The sequence below is a fragment of the Hyperolius riggenbachi genome, chromosome 3 (assembly GCF_040937935.1).
Source record: "Hyperolius riggenbachi isolate aHypRig1 chromosome 3, aHypRig1.pri, whole genome shotgun sequence".
Taxonomy (NCBI): domain Eukaryota; kingdom Metazoa; phylum Chordata; class Amphibia; order Anura; family Hyperoliidae; genus Hyperolius; species Hyperolius riggenbachi.
In genome coordinates, this window is record NC_090648.1 from 132,006,811 (window position 1) to 132,024,271 (window position 17,461).

The window sequence follows — 17,461 nt, forward strand, 5'->3', positions numbered from 1 at the left end:
CCGCAAACCCAGGACGACCAGGAGGGCAGCAAACAACGCAAGCCGCAGCTAGTACCCAAAAGGGAACGGTATCGGCAGTGTCCTTGGAGTGGGAAAATTTTCTGACACCCATGCAGCAGCAGCCCACTGAACAGCAAGCATGCAGATCCACCTCCAACACCGATCGCCTGGAGAAGATGGTCAAGGACTACATGTCAGATGACATAGCTGTGTCGAACAATCCATCTGCACCCTTCAACTATTGGGTATCGAAGCTAGACACCTGGCACGAACTGGCAATGTACGCAATAGAGGTGCTGGCTTGCCCGGCAGCCAGCGTTATGTCGGAACGCTGTTTCAGTGCTGCCGGAGGCATCGTCACAGATCGGCGTATCCGCCTCTCTACAGAAAATGCAGACCGTCTGACTCAAATTAAAATGAATCAATCCTGGATTGGAAATGACTACGCAACACTCCAGGACCCCAACCAAGTAACATGACCAATGAACATCTGGGATGGTGTAGCGTTTCCGGTCCCTGTTTATTGAACCTCTCATCTGTATTACATTTATGACTGCATGGCGGCAAAAAGCATTGCTGCTATATCCGCACGCTTTTTGTCCTCATGCAAGGCCTGGGTTGTTGTGTCTCAAAAACCGTGGCCTTCTCCTCCTGCGCCTGCTCCTGTTCCATCACGTGTGCTGCTGCTGGGTTAGCGTTGCCGCGTGGTCCCTGTTTATTGAACCACTTATCTTTATTACATTTATGACTGCATGGCGGTACAAAGCATGCTATCCGCACGCTTCTTGCCCTCATGCAAGGCCTGGGTTGTTGTGTCTCACAAAGCGTGGCCTTCTCCTCCTGCGCCTCCTCCTGTTCCATCACGTGTGCTGCTGCTGGGTTAGCGTTGCCGCGTGGTCCCTGTTTATTGAACCACTTATCTTTATTACATTTATGACTGCATGGCGGTACAAAGCATGCTATCCGCACGCTTCTTGCCCTCATGCAAGGCCTGGGTTGTTGTGTCTCACAAAGCGTGGCCTTCTCCTCCTGCGCCTCCTCCTGTTCCATCACGTGTGCTGCTGCTGGGTTAGCGTTGCCGCGTGGTCCCTGTTTATTGAACCACTTATCTTTATTACATTTATGACTGCATGGCGGTACAAAGCATGCTATCCGCACGCTTCTTGCCCTCATGCAAGGCCTGGGTTGTTGTGTCTCACAAAGCGTGGCCTTCTCCTCCTGCGCCTCCTCCTGTTCCATCACGTGTGCTGCTGCTGGGTTAGCGTTGCCGCGTGGTCCCTGTTTATTGAACCACTTATCTTTATTACATTTATGACTGCATGGCGGTACAAAGCATGCTATCCGCACGCTTCTTGCCCTCATGCAAGGCCTGGGTTGTTGTGTCTCACAAAGCGTGGCCTTCTCCTCCTGCGCCTCCTCCTGTTCCATCACGTGTGCTGCTGCTGGGTTAGCGTTGCCGCGTGGTCCCTGTTTATTGAACCACTTATCTTTATTACATTTATGACTGCATGGCGGTACAAAGCATGCTATCCGCACGCTTCTTGCCCTCATGCAAGGCCTGGGTTGTTGTGTCTCACAAAGCGTGGCCTTCTCCTCCTGCGCCTCCTCCTGTTCCATCACGTGTGCTGCTGCTGGGTTAGCGTTACCGGTCCCTTTTCCTGGAACCTCTTATATGTATTACATTTATGACTGCATGCCGACAAAAAACATGTTACCTGTGCAAAGAAAACAGACATTTCCCGCATTTAAAAGACAGTTTTCCCTTTGAAACTTTAAAATCGATTTTCTCAAAAACTATAAGCTCTTTTTGCTAAATTTTTTTTCCCTCTTGTACCCACTCCCAAGGTGCACATACCCTGTAAATTTGGGGTATGTAGCATGTAAGGAGGCTTTACAAACCACAAAAGTTCGGGTCCCCATTGACTTCCATTATGTTCGGAGTTCGGGTCGAACACCCGAACATCGCGGCCATGTTCGGCCTGTTCGGCCCGAACCCGAACATCTAGATGTTCGCCCAACACTACGTTCCATGAGGAAGTTGATGGTTGTTTGCAGGGACATGTTTGTGAACCAACAGGCAGCATGAGAGGCAGCACACGTTATTACGTACGAAGGCATGGTCAAAGATCAAGTCAACAAACAAGATCATATGTCAGCATTTGGTGCATGATGGTAGATTGAATCATTTGGCTTCTTATTTCTCTTGGGGATTCCAACTAAATAAACCCCATTGCACACATCAGTTATTAAGGCCCCAGATGAGATGTCATACCATCCCACTATATCCTTTAAAAGGTAATATACCTTGAGAATCGAGTGATAAAATTAACTTTTAAAGTTTCTGGTAGGTGGACAAGCTCCTGAGTATGGCTTAACGTATTGAATTCCAACCCAACTATGGAATTGATATGATAAATTGGATATCTGCATTTTTTTTATTATTGGGTAATGTCATGGTCGTTCGACATAGTTCTGCACTTGAGACAACGAGCAGTTCCCAGTGACGTGCCGTGTAATTCAAATACAGGAAGTGACATCGCCGCTCACTTCCTGTACACGGCACGTCACTGGGAACTGCTCGCTGTCTCATCACTGTGAGAGAAGCACTGCTATTTATCTGCCGCTAATTGTTTAATCCCGGGCAGCCCTACAAGCCAAAGCAGCCTTAAGGAGGAGGATTTACAGTACATTTGCAAAGTGGGGGAAGGTTAGGGAGCGGGAAGCAGCAGCACTAGATCGCAAGCCCGGTGACCACACAGACTGGTGATTGAAACAGCTGATCTGTCAGCTGCAACAGCGCCCCAGCCCGCTGCCGTCCTGGGCCATGGCTTTTGTGGCCTGCCCACAAATCCGGCCATGACCACCCTGTTGGCAATGCCCAACCCTAAATCTCCCTTATTAGGTGCAGCGGGTGCCCATTTTTCACACACTTCGCAATATTTTGTATGGGCACCTATGCGGTGCCCAAATCTTTCCCGCTAACGGGCACCCAAATGTCCTGCTTCCCAGTGCCTGGCTGTCCTGCTGATCTTTCATGCATCAGTAGTATGTGAATCACACACCTGAAATAAGCACGTGTTAATTCAGTTAAGACATCACACAAAACAATCTGCAATAGCACTTGTAAGAAAATTGCTATTATACTCCCTCATTATTTAGCCAACAATAATTCATGACTTTTTTTCTATGCATACTTACCTCATTGACACACAACAATGCAATTGATGGATAAATACTAAGCAACACAAAACATGTCTCATTAATGACCGATGTGGTGTGACTCACAATTACTTCTTTGTGCAGCTATCTCTTTGATTCATTCTAGTTTCTGTTGTAAGAAACACAAAAGCACATTTTCGAGTTTTGTTGTAGTTTCTGCTATAACTGTGTTATTTTGTGAGAATTCTTAGTTCCACACAGTGTTCCTTCCTTCCTGCAACAATGCACATAGGACTGTGTGAAACACAGGAAGGATAATGATGTAGAATTCAGCTGCCCTGTCTAACCTGCTCCATACTTACTCCCGCCTCTTCCTTAGGTTGTTGGCTGACGCCTTTGCCGGTACCTTCTTAGGGAAGAATTGCAGATGTTCAAGTTCAAAGTGCTCTTGTTTAATGAGCACAAACAATACCAGCATTCAGTATGTGAAGGACACAACTAGGTAAGAGAATAATCTCTAGGGACAGGAAGAGATGTGTTCAAATCCTTCGTTTGACTATGTAACGTGTCTAAATTCAACTTTCCTGCATACTTAGTGGATAGAAAAATGGTATTTTTTTCTGTGTGCTTATTTGGTCACCTTGTCAATTCTGTTATAACTCAGTTCATGTTGCATTGTAAATGCTGTTCTCCAGATGCAAATTAGCATTCAAAGTAAGATGTCATCTGCTCATTGTAGAGAGCGTTTTATCCGACTATCAGTCTACATTTTTACTGGACTTCATTCACAAGTTATCATGTTGCAGCACAATGACTAAGTGGATAGCACTCTTTCTTTGCGCCACTTAAAGTGAATCTGAACTCAGAACTCATCTCCGCTCTTAAAGATACACAACAGCATAATAACCTTTAAACAAAAAAAACATGTATTTGTTACAGCTGATACAAATCCTTAAATTTGCACAGTTTCTATTTCCTGATTCATGGGAGCAGACATATTGTTTACAGCCTATGCTTTCAAACGGACTTATCTGCTTATCTGCCATAGGTAGTCATGTGACACAGGGGGAGATCAAATTACAACTAGTGATTAGATACAAATGAGGGGAAATTAAACAGGCTAAACTCTCTAAATACATTCAGGGTGCATTTTTCTATGTTTTCCTTCTGTCCCGTGCAAGAGTTCAGGTTCACTTTAAGTCCCAGTTTTCTAATATCAGCCAGGATACTTGAGGAAATGGCCATGTCCAAAACTTGTCATATTTTTACAACCTAGTGTAAGTGACATAGAAAGAAAGTAATGTATAGTTCATTTTACTATGTGACAAATGGACATGGTGTACATGTATATACACATATATTTTAAAGGGATACTGTAGGGGGGTCGGGGGAAAATGAGCTGAACTTACCCGGGGCTTCTAATGGTCCCCCGCAGACATCCTGTGCCCGTGCAGCCACTCACCGATGCTTCGGCCCCGCCTCCAGTTCACTTCTGGAATTTTCTCGACTTTAAAGTCAGAAAACCACTGCGCCTGCGTTGCCATGTCCTCACTCCCGCTGATGTCACCAGGAGTGTACTGCGCAGACACAGACCATACCGGGCCTGCGCTGTACGCTCTTGATGACATCAGCGGGATCAAGGACACGGCAACGCAGGCACAGTGGTTTTCAGACTTTAAAGTCTGATATTCCAGAAGTGAACCGGAGGCGGGGCCGGAGCATCGATGAGTGGCTGCGCCAACACAGGATGTCTGCGGGGGGCCATTAGAAGCCCCGGGTAAGTTCAACTCATTTTCCCCTGACCCCCCTACAGTATCCCTTTAAATTTTACAATTTTTCGCAATCAAGCTCCTTTAACCCTAATTAATCCCTAAAACACTACATTTTAACGTGCACCAATATCTCACAGGTTGTGATCTGATTGCTAAACATAGGTTAGCCCTTGTAGGGAATGTAATCTAATTTTACCAAAGTTTTTTTTTTTTTCAAATAGTTTGCCATCTACCAAAGGGAGCGACTGCAGCTTCATGTTTCTGGTGGTTGCACATTCTTGGTCAACACATTGCATGCCAATTGACAGACTACATTTCCCAGCATGCATTGCAGTGGTCAGAGGAATGTGGCACCACAGCAGGAGCAGTGGTCACTGCTGTCCCTCCCTGGGGAAGATGGCAAACCCCATATGGAGCGGAGGCAAGAAGAGCAGACCCCCAAAGATACGTAATGTCACCCCAAGCCATCCCCTCAATGCCACACTTTATCATGAACTTCCTTTACGGGGAAGTTCATTTTATATTTCTTCATATACTGGTGCACGGGTCCCTTTAATTAAAGTGGTTAAATCTGCTAAAAATATTGACCTGTTGATGGTCATTTTATGGCAGATCCTGACCGACAACTTCAGGAGAACTATGCATCCAACTTGGTGACCATTTAGGTATAGAAAATGATTTTAGCAATGGGTTATGAACAAACTGACCAATCACCTGTAGGTAAGGCTATGAAAAGGTACCACTCAATAATGGCTTTTTTTCATTTTATAGTCTAAACATCAGATGTAATGAAACTTTGTTGAAACTATAGCATCTCTGATCTATTTTACAATCCAAATATCAATCACATGTAGATCAGGAATGCCAGTCCTTTGCAGCATTGATCCCACCAGGGGAAATCAGTGATCACAATCTAGACTCTGCAAAACTTTGAACTTCATAAGGCAGTATTTGTTATTGTATGTATAGTTCCTCTTTGTTGGTAAGTAAGCTGTAGTATTTAGTAGCAGTAATTTCACCCTTTTGACAAATTCAAAGAAGATCTATGTAAGACATCCATTTACTGCATATCTTCCAGGCCCATTCTGTAGTTCAGTTCAGTCTCCTCATTGCTGAAAATTACATTCAGTGCAGGATTTGGAAAGAAGACTAATAATTGTGCTAATTGATCCATCGTACATGTTGTGATGTCTGAAGTGTCGGGAACTGACAGACAGTAATCAACTGAGCATTGTGATTCATCTTCCCTCTAGTCATGGCTTATTTGTTTATCTTTGCAAATATATCACTACATGGGCAATTTATGAAGGTTTTTAGAGCAGGCATGTATCAGTCTATGTGCAAGATGAATATTGTCACAGATGATGACCCCTTTGTCATAATTTCAAATGGGAGGACATTTTCCAATGTTTTTGCCAACAGCCTCAAATGGCAGTTAATTGCCACCAGCTTACCCAACCAGCATTGCGTTGTGAAAGCCCACGTTAAAGTAAAAGGAACAGACCTCTCAAAGTCCAATACCATCCAATTTCATCATTATATTATTCGATATGGAAATATATCTAAGGTCAGGGTGACACTTAGCAGAACTGAATGAGTTTTCCATGTGGTATGGGGAAAACTCATGCGATTCTGCTAAGTGTAACCCTGGCCCAAGGCTTCTGTGACAACCTTCCCCCACAGTAGTTTCAGTTTCTGTTTCTTGCCCTGAAAGTGAAATGATTGTCTTAAAGTGAACCTCCGGACTAAAAATCTACTCAGCAGAACTGAAAAGGCTTAGTGTTTCTTTAACAGTTTCACAGCATCTGAACTTTATTTTTCTTACCAACGCATCATTTTTAGCTAAGCTCCACCCATCAAAGAGACCTGCCTGGGCAGTTTTTCCCTGATGCTGTGCAAAGCATGATGGGATTTCCTATGTTGTTATTCCCGTTGCCTAGCAACTGGGAGGGGTGATCAGCACACTGGACAGTTGGAACTGTCTCATGCTCCCTGTCACCTCCTTTCAACCAAAAAGATGGCTGCCCTTATGAAATCAAGCATTTGCCTGTTCTTTTAAAACAAGGTGGGTAAGAGATTATATTACTTATCTATTTTAATTAACATAACTAATATAACTTAATAACAGTATGTTTGTTTAGGCTGGAGTTCCTCTTTTAGGAGGGGACACACTTGTCTTTTATTTTATGGCACTCAATTTTCCCCTTAAATGTTCTGCGCACCATGGGCTCGTTTCACAAAGCCGTGATAAATTATATCACGGCCGTGATATGCTTAGCGTGCGGGTTCGCGCGCGTACAGGTTTGCACACGTAATAGTAAAGGTTTGCACGCATTAACTTTCCCCTTTCACGTGCTATGCCATATTTTAGCACGTGAACGGGGAAGTTAATGCACGCAAACCTTTACTATTATGCGCGCAAACCTGTACCCGCGCTAACCCGTACGCTAAGCATATCACAGCCGTGATATCATTTATAGAGTTGGGCCGAACGGTTCGCCGGCGAACCTGGTTCGCGCGAACCTAGGTGGTTCGCGTGCGGGTACCGCACGCGAACTTTATTGCGGAAAAGTTCGCCCCATTGCGGTTCGCCCCATAATGCACTGAGGGTCAACTTTGACCCTCTACATCACAGTCAGCAGGCCCAGTGTAGCCAATTAGGCTACACTAGCCCCTGGAGCCCCACCCCCCCTTATATAGGCAGGCAGCGGCGGCCGTGGCCACTCGTGTGCCTGCATTAGTTAGAGTAGGGCGAGCTACTGCAGTCTCTCATAGGGAAAGATTAGTTAGCCTTAGCTTGTCCCTGGCTGCATACCTGTTCATTGATCCTGCCACTGCATACCTGTTCATTGATCCTGCCACTGCATACCTGTTCAGTGATCCTGCCACTGCATACCTGTTCATTGATCCTGCCACTGCATACCTGTTCATTGATCCTGCCACTGCATACCTGTTCATTGATCCTGCCACTGCATACCTGTTCATTGATCCTGCCACTGCATACCTGTTCATTGATCCTGCCACTGCATACCTGTTCATTGATCCTGCCACTGCATACCTGTTCAGTGATCCTGCCACTGCATACCTGTTCATTGATCCTGCCACTGCATACCTGTTCATTGATCCTGCCACTGCATACCTGTTCTGTGAACCCACCACTGCATACCTGTTCTGTTCAGTGGACCCGCCACTGTATACCTGTTTAGTGAACCCGCCACTGCATACCTGTTCTGTTCAGTGGACCCGCCACTGTATACCTGTTCAGTGGACCCGCCACTGCATACCTGTTCTGTTCAGTGGACCCGCCACTGTATACCTGTTTAGTGAACCCGCCACTGCATACCTGTTCTGTTCAGTGGACCCGCCACTGTATACCTGTTCAGTGGACCCGCCACTGCATACCTGTTCTGTTCAGTGAACCCGCCACTGCATACCTGTTCTGTTCAGTGGAGTTTGGTGTGTCAGTGTGAAGCAGTACCTTAATTACACTCCCTGATTGATGTATACACATGCAAGATGTTTTAAAGCACTTTAGGCCTGTCATTTAGCATTCAATGTGATTTCTGCCCTTAAAACGCTGCTTTGCGTCAAATCCAGATTTTTCCCGGTGACTTTTGGCGTGTATCCCACTCCGCCATGCCCCCCTCCAGGTGTTAGACCCCTTGAAACATCTTTTCCATCACTTTTGTGGCCAGCATAATTTTTTTTTTTTTCAAAGTTCGCATCCCCATTGAAGTCTATTGCGGTTCGCGAACTTTAACGCGAACCGAACCTTCCGCGAAAGTTCGCGAACCCGGTTCGCGAACCTAAAATCGGAGGTTCGGCCCAACTCTAATCATTTATCACAGCTTTGTGAAACGAGCCCCATGTCTGTTTGTATGCAGAAAAACACACTTTTTTTCACAGCAGCTAATGCTATCATACAGAAAACTGACAAAATGTATTTGTTCGTTTTTTTCTGTGCATGAAAAAATGCATAGAGTTTGAACCAGCCCATTGAGTTCTCCATTTTTCTGTGCAGAATACGCGCACAAAAACAGTCAAGTATGTCCCCTGCCTCAAACTATGATTTGCTTTGGGCAAATCTGTGTATTCTAGTGTTAAAACTACACACAGTGGATTAAAAACATGGGATCGGAGCAAACCTGAAACATGTAAAATTTAATTATCAGCTTGAAGTGAAACCGAATCGGGAAAAAAAAACAACAACTTATGATACAATGAATTGTATGTGTAGTACAGCGCTTGCTGAGCGCGTACTGAGCGCTTTTTCCCATTCACTTTCATTAACAGTAAAAATCACGCAAAAATCACATAAAATACACAACATACATAAAATAAAGATTTCATGTGAGTTTTACCGTGATTTTAATGAAAGTGAATGGGAAAAATTGCTCAACAAGAGCTCAGCTGTCAGCAATCACAAGCGCTTATATTGTGGATCCAGCCTTAGGGTCTGAAAGTGTGCAAAAAAATTGCACCGCATTTAGACCCTAAAGTCCAGAAATAATCATATTGTCAGGGAGGTAAATGCCAGTAATCTTAATGTGCGCTATCTGCACGCGTTAATATTATCGTTCTTTAGTGAATCACCCCCCAGGTGCTATATTCATATTTTTCTCTGAAGTTATGCTGTAGACGTCACGTTGGATATGTCTGCTGTTTTGCATCACTAAAGATTACTGAAGATTTAATAATCTTGACCTAGCATCTTGAGGCACAACAACATGTGATGTTTAGTTGATCTCTCTATATATTTTTTTTATAAAGCTTCAATTAAGGATGTAGAGATGTTTGCGCCATGGAACATTGAATTACACATCACCATAGCATTTTCCTGACAGCGGGGATGGCATTACCGCATAACTGCCGCTGTAAATATGTATTCCTATACACACTGTGTGTAAGATAATGATGAAGATGGCGCAGTCATCTGAGCTGGCATATGGCAGTATTTGAGTTTATAGCAACAGATGGATTTGATCTGTGCATGGATCAGCGGAATAACTTTTTAATATTTAATTTCCATTGAATCTTTAATATCGCATCTAACTAATTGTGCTGCCGTATTTCTGCCAAGCCGCCTCTGTGCTGAGACGGAATGTGAAAAGTGACAGGAGAGCGGTTAAATTGAAGCAGTCATTGCAGGGAATAAAATGTAATTACTTGAGAGGGGATTCTTTAATACACTAATTTAACCCTTGCTGCAAAATACACATGGATTAAAAAGAAAATATGTACAAGAGCAGACTTGCAGAAGCATAAGCAAATGTTCCATGCAGTGACATAGCCAAGGAGCTATGGGCCCCGGTGCAAGTTTTACATCCCCCCCCCCCCCAGCACTCTGTACTAGTGGTGTAGCTAAGAAGCCGTGGGCCCCAGTGTAAGTTTAGTCATGGGGCCCCCCAAACATGCTACATAGATAACAATTGATAGAACACACAAAAACCTGCCAAGGACAACCACATTGTCAGAGGTGCAAGAAGGGGATGGGGAACAGTTTGTTAATAATTGCTACTATTGAAATAAACTATAGAAGTGAATATTATCAGCATAGGACCAATAAAGAGCTAATACTGCAGTTGAGGGCGGGTCCTACACTACAATTTCCCTCTGTGTATGAGAAGTGGGCCCCTCTAGCCCAAGGGCCCCCGATGCGGTTGCTACCTCTGCACCCCATATTGCTACGCCACTGCTCTATACATAACAATTCATACGGCGCACCAAAACCTGCCAAGAACATCCACAGCGTCAGAGATGCAAGAAGGGGATGGGGAACAGCTTGTTAATAAATTATTATCATTCAAAGCATCTATAGAAGTGATTATTACCAGCACAGGACCAATAGAGTGCTAATACTGCAGTTGAGGGAGGGCCCTTCACTACAATTTCCCTCTGGCACAAGGGCCTAGGTGCGGTCGAGACCTCTGCAACCCCTATTTTTCCCCATTGTTCCCATGGAAGGGAAATAACTGTTAGTTATTTAAAGGGAAACTTTAGAACTGTCAAATTTTAAAAACATAAATATACATACATACATTTGTCCCAGAGTAAAGGCACTGTCAATGTTTCATTTCCAGTAGGCAGGACAATGCACACAGAGACAAAGCAGCAGATACATATATAGAGAGTTATTGAGGCTGAGCACCTCTAGTGACTGGCATAGTGACATCTCCAGTCCTCACGGGGGACTCTAAAGATTTCCTTTAGTTTCAAAATCATTCCTTTTAATGGAGCGGCGCAGTCCAGCTGCTAGAATAGCGTGCAGCAAGTAGGGAGGCCAGCTGGCATCTTTGTAGTTTTTGACAGGCAATGCTTTTGAAAAGCAAAGAGAAAACCTTGAGCAGCCTCCTTGAAGAGATGGGCTGGTTTGAAACCTGTCGGTAAGAGGTCCAGATCAGAGCAGTTTTATTGATAATACCTACTGTGACAGTGATATAAAACAAGCATGCATCCAATATGTGTGTGGACACATGCATTTTTAATAGACAAAATGGAGCACTCAGTTGTGTGTTACCATTAACCTCCTTGCTGGTTATCCCGAGCTCAGCTCGGGGTAACCTGCGCAGGAGGATTTCTCAGGCCCCGCTGGGCCGATTTGCATAATTTTTTTTTCTGTTACAAGCAGCTAGCACTTTGCTAGCTGCTTGTAACTTCCGATCGCGGCCACTCGCCGCCGATCATCCGCAATCTGCCGCGCCAAGCCGCCTCCCCCCCAGACCCCTGCGCAGCCTGGCCAATCAGGGCCAGGCAGCGCTGAGGGGTGGATCGGCATTCCCTATGACGTCCTGACGTCCATGACGTCGGTGACGTCATCCCGCCCCGTCGCCATGGCGATCGGTGAAGCCCAGCAGCAAATCTCGTTCTAAACGGGATTTCCTGCTTACTCTGATCGCCGAAGGCGATCAGAGTGGATAGGGGGATGCCGCTTGTCAGCGGCTATCATGTAGCGAGCCCTGGGCTCGCTACATGATTTAAAAAAAAAGATTAAAAAAAAGTGCTGCGCTTCCCCCTTGCCGCAGGAATTGTAACGGCAAGGGGGTTAAATAATTTTCAGAAAAAACATGAAAAAATGAACTTGATCCAATAAGGATATGTACATGTGACCTACATGTGACCTACAGCAACTCGTCTCTCCACAACCCTCCTTGGCTCCTGGAAAGCCCCGGCCAGCAAAGTCATAGAAACTCAGGATACCTCCACATATTCTGTGGAAGGCAGAGTTCCATTACATTTGTCTGCAGCCACCACAATGGTTTTACCCACTACGTACCAATCCCCACATGGAGATATCCACACCGCTGGCCAGGGTACCAAAGCTATGGAAAACATGCTGTAAGCCAGTTATTATAGTAAAAACAGTTATCCAGCACAGGGGGGATTGTAATTAGTGATGAGCCAAAAGCCAATATTCTTTTCTTACTAATTTTCCTGAAAATAATGTTAAATTCTACTTTTTAGCGAAAATGCAATCAAAAATCAATGTGATGTGAGTCAGGTGACCAGAGCTGGGACAAGGTCCTCCAGCACCCAAGGCAGAGACACCAAAGTGCCCCCCCCATCCTTCCCACCCCAGCCATCACACACTGATTGCTATTAGACTAAGAGGTGCCCCAGAGCCTCCAACACGTTAATCTCTATTTATCTGGCTTGCAGTCACTACCGTTTATCCCCTTTTTTTAATTTCTCTCTGCTTCAAACACAAAAGGGGAATGATAGCTGAGTGAGTTGTGCGCCCCCTGCTACACTGTGCCCTGAGGCTGGAGCCTCTCTCACTTCTGCCTTGGCCCGGCCCTGCAGGTGACCCTTGTAAGCAACAAGAGTAGCAGAGCACTGGCAGCTGTAGAAGTGAAAAGGAGTAGCGCCAGGAGCTCTTGTAAGTTGTTTCCGATGCATGCTGCTCTGCTCCCTCTCTTGATCCTGCAGTACCTCTTTAACTGGCAACTAATATCCAAGCTGTTGCTATTTATTGTTTGCATTTCAGAATGTAAGAGTAAATTACAATCCTTTGAATTCAAAGAAAGCTGTGATACGGGTAATGTTTTTTTTTTTTTTTTTGATATGCATCATAAATTGATCAGCTTAGTGTAATTGATCAGCTTAGTGTAATTAATCTTTTTAATGTGTTTTAACATTTTAAAATCTTGTTCCTGAGTAAGTGCGTAATTATATTATAAAAGGAGTTGACATATTTCCTAATTACACATGCAGATACTGCTGCATGAGCAGCACTTTCAGAGTTTTTATGTCTTATGTAATATAGTGACAAACTGAGTAGTGAGACACCACTTAGGGCCCTTTTCCACATGCAGTTAATAGGCAGTGAAAAGACTGTCGAACTCTCAAAACTGCTTGCTGCTGCCTGGCAACTGCTTGCTGCTGCCTAGCAACTGCTTGCTCTTGCCTGGCAACTGCTTGCTGCTGCTTGGTAACTGCTCAGTAGAGATGGCTCGAACAGTTTGCTAGCAAACAGTTTTGCAGCGAACAAGGCAAACACAATTTTTTTTTTTTTTTTAAAGTTTGCGTTCACGTTTTCTACATTGACTTTAATGTCAGGCAAACAGCCGCCGACTTTAGTGATTAATAGCAAAGCCCCTTTATGTGCTAGAAACACCACATTTTCAGGGTATGTGGAGGAGGACAGTGGGTACAAGAGGAAATACAATCAAAAAGACCTTATAGTTTTTGAGATAATTGATTCTAAAATCAAAATTTCTATTTATCTGAGGCTTCCTCCAGCCCACCATAGGTGGAGAGGTCCCCCGGCGTCCTCCTGGCTCCCTTCCAGGTCCAAAATTTCGGCTCCGTTCTTGCACGACTTCGGCCTGAAGTCATCAGGACTGCTTCCCGGTACCTACTTGGTTGATATGTCATCACCCAGCCAGCTACGCGTCATCACGCCAGCTGGTGTGAGAGTACTGCGCATGCACGGTTCTCTAATATTGAACCACGCATGTGCAGGACTCTCATGCTGGCGTGATTATGCGTACCCGGCCGGCATGATGGCGCGTATCGGTCAAGCAGCGAGCAGCCCTGACGACTTCAGGCCGAATTCGTACAATAACAGAGCCGACTAATGTTAGTGTTAATTTACATATATCAAAAGAAAGTGCAATGAATTACATGATTGGGTTTCCAGGGGGTCCGTCCGCAATGCTTTTTTTTTGCTGCACTGTTTATTTTTTCCCGTTTGATACAATAAAGCACCGTTTTGGTTTCTTTGTGAGATACTGTGCCGGAGGCTGTCTGTACCGAGCCCCCTGGCGCTTGGAGGAGGTGAGTGTGTGTCTCTCCCACTGCCTCCGTTACACTGCAGCAGGGGGGAGCCAGGAACCACACTATTTAGTGGGGTGCAAAAGGGCACATCAGGCTAGGCTAGGTCACTGTGAGGAGGGAGGGGGCACATCAGGCTAGTCTATTTCCCTGGGGGAAGGGAGGGAGTCTTAGAAGCAGATATCAGTAATAATTGTGTGTGTGTGTGTGTGTGGGGGGGGGGGGGTGTCAGGGGGGATCCCGGTTTACTTTTGCCCCGGGGCCCCAATGTAGCTAGAACCGGCCCTGGGGGACTGGGGTTACAGTGGAGGCCAGGGGGGACAGAGAGTGGCTCTAAAAGTTTTGTGCTTGTGCAGGGAACGTCCCATTTATTCAGTAATATCTGCCTCAGTTACACTTTATGTCATTGGAAATCTGCATGAGGGTCCACATTTAAAACTCTTTTCCAATGCTTAAATATATTTCTAAATGCAGCTTGGGTATCTGTCCAAATCTCAGCTATGAATTATGCATTGCACGATGAAAATATGTAAATGTTAACGTAGCCTTTATTATCTGAAGCTGTACTGCTCTGTATAGACAGACTAAGCCTTGCCTAACATTTACCTTCCTGTTATCTGTGCTTGTTGTTGTAATGCAGCATTTTCCATCTGCACTATCTCCACTACAAGGTTCATCCATATATAAAGCCACCCGGAGTTCAGATATTTGTATATTTTTGAATGTTTGTATTATCTTGCTTTCCTGTTTCCATCTGCTCATCTCGTATGTGGAGCAAACATATAGAATAACCAGGAGGCACTTTGTGAGCAGGAGAGCTACATTGGACTGGTTATTCCGTGCCGCTTTGAGGCCTTATACGATTTACAGTAAATAAATTGGAATAAGAAGCTTCCATCCCTGAAAGGCACATGCGGACACTGTAATCTGTGTTCTCATTCCTGTTACATGTGTTCCTTCTGCCGCATGACATTGCTTGCTATTAATGTAACTGCTAGGTCCCTCAATTATGCTTTGTGATGGTGGGAAACGGTCGTCAAACTATTGCTCTCTTGGGCTTACTGCTTCCAGTTTTACAAAGCAGCAAGCTCGGGCAGGCGGTGTTTTATGTCCCCTGGGGGGAAACTTTCAATGAACTCTAATAACACCAGCAAATACACTGCAGGCTAATCCTGGCTAAGTTAAACTTAATGCAAGCTATCTATAAATAATGAGACTTGCCGAGCCATAGATGACTTAGTGTCTGAGAGGACATCTTAGCAGAAGGCATTCTCCTGCAAATAAATGTTCTGTGGCCTCTCAAAACTACGTATTTGATTTTTATATCATAACTTGAACAGGAAAAAAAATTACAACCAACATGAAAGCCCTATTCAGCTTTCCATTTTTAATTCACAGGTTAGTAAATTTGCATTAGCTAGCAGTGCTCAAAATGTTGCACATTGCACATCTGTACTTTTTCCAATTAAAATATTGAAATTACATGTCTGGCTGGCTACTATAGGATTTGTGTTGGTATTCGAATTCGGGATTTAAAATTCAGAAAGCCGAATTCTCCTGAACACCACACTTCAGCACCTGAGCAAATGGGCAGGGTCAATGGGAGTTTTCAGAACTATTATGGTTGAGGTGACCCACCAGGAAACCTCTTAAAGGAGAACTGTAGTGAGAGGTATATGGAGGCTGCCATATTTATTTCCTTTTAAGCAATACCAGTCGCCTGACAGTTCTTCTAATCCTCTGCCTCTAATACGTTCATCCATAGGCCCTGAACAAGCATGCAGCAGATCAGGCGTTTCTGACAATTTTGACAGATATGACAAGATTAGCGGCATGCCTGTTTCTGGTGTTATTCAAACACTTCTGCAGCCAAATATATCAGCAGGGCTGCGAGGCAACTGTTTTTGCTTAAAAGGAAATCAATATGGCAGCATCCATATAACTCTCACTACAGTTCTCCTTTGAGAAACAGTTCTCCAATCACAGCACGCCACAGAACTTGAAGCTCTGTAATTGGCTGAAAAGTGTGGCCCTAGTTATTACTACAACCAATCTGAAACATAAAATTTCTAGACGGTGATGTCATTGAAGAACTGTTGAAACAGCAACCAATCACATAACTGGAACTTCCCTATCAGGTTTCCCCGCAGATAGCCCCAACCAAGTTCACTTACTTGTGTGTCACATGACTCCTATGCTTCTTCCTTCCAGCTTGGAAGGAGGAAGCATCAGAGTTTCCTGACGCACACGGTGCAGTGCAGTTAAGTGAACTCCCGTTGCTGTCCCCTTGCTCGGGTGCTGAAGTGTGATATTCAGGAGAATTCAGGTTTCTGAATTCAATATTCTGAATTCAAATACCTACTCTACCATTAAGTCCATTTCCTGCTGCAATAATAGTGGAATTTTATTGTACAGGCAACTGATACCAGCATCAGAGAGTGCCAGCTCCCAAATTAACCACTCTCTCCACCAAAGTCTCCTGGGTGCAATGCTTTTTTTTAGACAAATTCCAGCCAGGGCACTATCTGCACAGTTTGTATATTCTCCCGTGTCTGCATGGGTTTCCTCCGGGCACTCTGGTTTCCTCCTGCATCCCAAAAACATACAGATAAGTTAATTAATTAATTAACTTATTTATTTAATTATTAATCAAATAACTTCCCCCTAAAATACACTACACGATACATACATGGACAAATGACTATGGTAGGGATTAGATTGTGAGCTCCTCTGAGGGACAGTTACTGACGAGACAATATACTCTGTACAGCTCTGCAGAAGATGTAGTCGCTATATAAATACTAAATAATTATTTTTAAAAAATTGTCGGTCATATCATTAATAACTCTAACCCCCCAGGAACATTTCTACAGACCCCCACGCCTAATTGACACAGTCTGCATGGATCAGACTATCACAGTCTCCGTTCTGATGTGTATTTCTCTTGCTGTTTAGAACAACATATTGTGAAAATGAAATGCCAGTTTTTGCAGATAATTTAATTTTGCACAAAATTGCTCCTAATCTTTATCTTGGCATTTAAATGCAAATTCAAAAACTAATTAGAGTACAGTTCCATAGGCAGGTAATGACAGGAAATGGGATTTCTTCCACAACATTGTATATAAACAACATGTGTGACGTGTATATATAGGTACAGATCTAGGAAATGATTTGAAATGATTGTGGTTATGCTGCTTGTGCCTTTCAATCACGACTGTGAGCACACAGGTTGTAATTTTGTCTTGTTATAAGGT

The 17,461-nt window shown here is 44.2% G+C and overlaps 1 protein-coding gene and 1 long non-coding RNA gene across 4 annotated transcripts in view; one reads left to right on the forward strand and one right to left on the reverse strand.

The window, feature by feature from the left end:
* The window catches only part of UNC5D (unc-5 netrin receptor D), an 868,705-nt gene that overhangs the window by 172,937 nt on the left and 678,307 nt on the right, over nt 1-17,461 (forward strand). The window lies entirely within an intron of this gene.
* Nucleotides 1-17,461, reverse strand: part of LOC137561153 (uncharacterized) — a 62,665-nt gene that overhangs the window by 28,147 nt on the left and 17,057 nt on the right. The window contains exon 3 of one of the 3 annotated variants that reach the window (XR_011029887.1): nt 16,596-16,791. The exons of the other annotated variants lie outside the window; for them this stretch is intronic. This is a non-coding gene — a long non-coding RNA (uncharacterized lncRNA). Of the gene's footprint in view, nt 1-16,595; nt 16,792-17,461 lie in introns of those variants that run through there. 3 annotated transcript variants of the gene reach the window in all.